Source organism: Phoca vitulina, unplaced genomic scaffold (genome assembly GCF_004348235.1).
Source record: "Phoca vitulina isolate PV1807 unplaced genomic scaffold, GSC_HSeal_1.0 scaffold3, whole genome shotgun sequence".
NCBI classification, from domain to species: Eukaryota; Metazoa; Chordata; class Mammalia; order Carnivora; family Phocidae; genus Phoca; species Phoca vitulina.
This window is the reverse complement of record NW_022589706.1, coordinates 62,755,209-62,758,246: the sequence shown is the minus strand read 5'-3', so window position 1 is coordinate 62,758,246 and position 3,038 is coordinate 62,755,209.

Sequence of the window (3,038 nt, the reverse complement as noted above, 5' to 3'; positions counted from 1 at the left end):
TCCAGAATTAAAGCTTAAGTATCAGGGTCAGGCCTTATTACTATCTTCAGCAACAGGTGCTGTTTGATCAATTCTCAAGAAAGATTTGCTTCAAGAATGGATGAGAAATCTGGTTTATTATGATTATCTCTAGGCTGATTTCCTAAATGATTTATGAAGCTGTTTCTAGATGATGAGAAACTAAGGAGACTTCTGTCCAGGTTTCGCAGCTGTTTGCCTTAAGAACTTATTTTAGCTTGTCATTTTCATAAGTACTTATTTCTGAAAACATCTTTTACTGCAAATTTAGGTTAAGAGGCCATGTCTGGTGAATGCTCTGATATAATGATGCATGGTGGTTATGAAAATAGAGTTGTATTTAATGTTGAAAAAAAAGAAACACATCTAAATAACCCATGGGTCAAAGAAGAAATCACAAGGGAAATCAAGAAATAATCTGAATTGATTGAAATTGGAAACACAATTATGGTATAGCTAAAACAGTGTTCAGAGGAAATTTTAAAGTACCTATAAAATTTTATAACACCTGTGTTAGTAAAGAAGAAAGATCAGAAAAAGTAACTTAAAGGACTAGAAAAAGAAGAGAGCCAACTAAATCCAAAGCAAGTTAAAGGAAAGAAATAAAACATCTATCATAAAAATGGAAAACAGAAAAACAATAGAAGAAATCAATGAAACCGAAAGTTGGTTTTTTGATAAGATAGAATTTTTAAAAATTGCCAAACCTTTATCAAGACTGAGCAAGCAAACAAGAAAGAAGACTCAAGGAAGTCAGGAATAAAAGAGGGACATCACTACTATCCTCACAGAAATGAGAAGGATTAAAAGAAAATCCTATGAACAATTTTATACTAATAGATTAGAAAACTTAGATAAAATGATCAAATTCTTAGACACAAACTACCAAAAATGACATTTGAAAAAATAAAAACTTTGAATAGAAAATCTGAATAATACCAAAAGTATTCCCACAAAGAAAAGTCCAGGTTCAGATGGCTTCACAAATGAATTTTATCAAATATGCAAAGAATAATTAATACCAATCATTCCGAAGCTTTTCCAGAAAATAGAGGGGGGAAGGAACACTTCCCAAATCATTCTATGAAATGAGAATTATTCTGATATCAAAGCCAGACAAAGATATTACAAGAAAAAAAACTATGGACCATCACACTTCATGAAAGTAGATGCAAAAATTCTCAAGAAAATATTAGCAAACTAAATATAGCAATGTATATAAAGGATCATATACCATGACCAAGTGGAATTTATTCCAGAAATGCAAGGCAGATTTCACATCCCAAAATCAATTTTAGTGTAATTTACCATATCAATACAATAAAGGACAAAAGTGACATAATCATTTCAATAGGTGCAGAAAAAGAATTGGACAAAATTGAATATCCATTCATGATAAAAACTCTTAACAAACTAGGAATAGAAGGGAACTTTGTCAATCTGATAAAGGGCATTTATAAAAAGTCTACAGCTAACATCATACTTGATAATGAAAGACTGCATTTCTTCTAAGACCAGGAACAAGGCAAGCAAGTCTGCTCTCACTACTTTCAGAATTATCCTGGATAGTCTATCCAGTAAAGTCAGACAGAAAAAAAATACATAAAAGGCATCTAGATTGGAAAGAAAGAAGTAAAATTTTCTTTATTCAGAATGACCTGATCCTATATGTTGAAAATCCTATGAATACACAAGAAACCTATTACATGATAAGGTGGAGTTGGTCAATTAGGACAATTAGACAAACTGGAAGTAACAATCAAGTCTTTACTAACTGTGACCTAGCAAGCAAGAGGTAAAATGAGGCACTTGCTCTCAGTGTTCCATTTTTCTTCATGGAATGGCCCTGGACAGGGGTGAGATGAAGGCAGTACAAATGGATGCTGCTGCTTTATGGATCCATGATTCAGGGGAAAGGGGAAAAGGAGAAGGTAAAGGGCTAGGAGTGGAAAGGCTCCATGTCAAAATGGCGCAAAGTGCCCCAGCCAAGGCCCCTGATAAGGAGGTCTCAGTGAAGTGCCTCATTCTAGGCCTCCAATAAGGACACTTCTGCATGGAGGTACCTTGATTAGGAACACAGGTATGCATATGAGCATGGCTGGCTCGGATTGGGGAACTGAGTTTCTGACTACAGGATTGAGAAAACTGCAATGCACTGGCTGTATACCAAGTCTGGTATGAGAAGGGAAGCTGCCCTCCCCGAGGCCTGTCAGACAGTCTGTAATTGTTTATGGTTAGGACTGAAGGATCACACACAAGATTTTGACCTGCAGTCAGAATCATCAGAAACTACAACTAAGAAATGAGTTCAGCCAGGTTATTTGATACAAGATCAATAAACAAGACTCAATTGTATTTCTATGTAGTAGTAATGAATCCTCCATAAATGAAACTAAAGAAATAATTACATTAAAAATAACATCAAGAAAAATAAAATACTTAGGGATAAATTTAATAAAAAAAGGTGCAGATGTGTACACTAAGAACTAGGAAACATAGCTGAGAAAAATTTTAAAAGATTCAAATAAATCATGAGATAGCCCATGTTCATAGATTCGAAGACTCAATGATGTTAAGATGGCAATTACTCCTACACTGACATATATATTTAGTGCAAAAGCTATGAAAATCCCAGCAGGCCCTTTTTTTTTTGCAGGAATTGACAAGCTGACTCTAAAATTCATATAAAAATGTAAAGACACAGAATAGCCAAAAAATTTTGAAAGAGAATAAAGTTTGAGGACTTAATGCTTCCCAATTTCAAAATTTACTACAAAGTTCAGTAATCAAAATGGGGTGGTACTGGCATAAGGATAAACTTATCAATGGAACAGATTTGAGAGTCCAGAAATAAACCCTTACATTTATGGTCAATTGATTTTTGACGAAGGTGCTAAGCCAATTTCGTGGAGGAAAGGATAGTCTTTTCGATAAACGACTGTGACACAATTGGATACCTACATGCAAAAAAGATGGATTTAGAAACTTACCTCCCACCATATAAAAAAAAAAAAATCAAC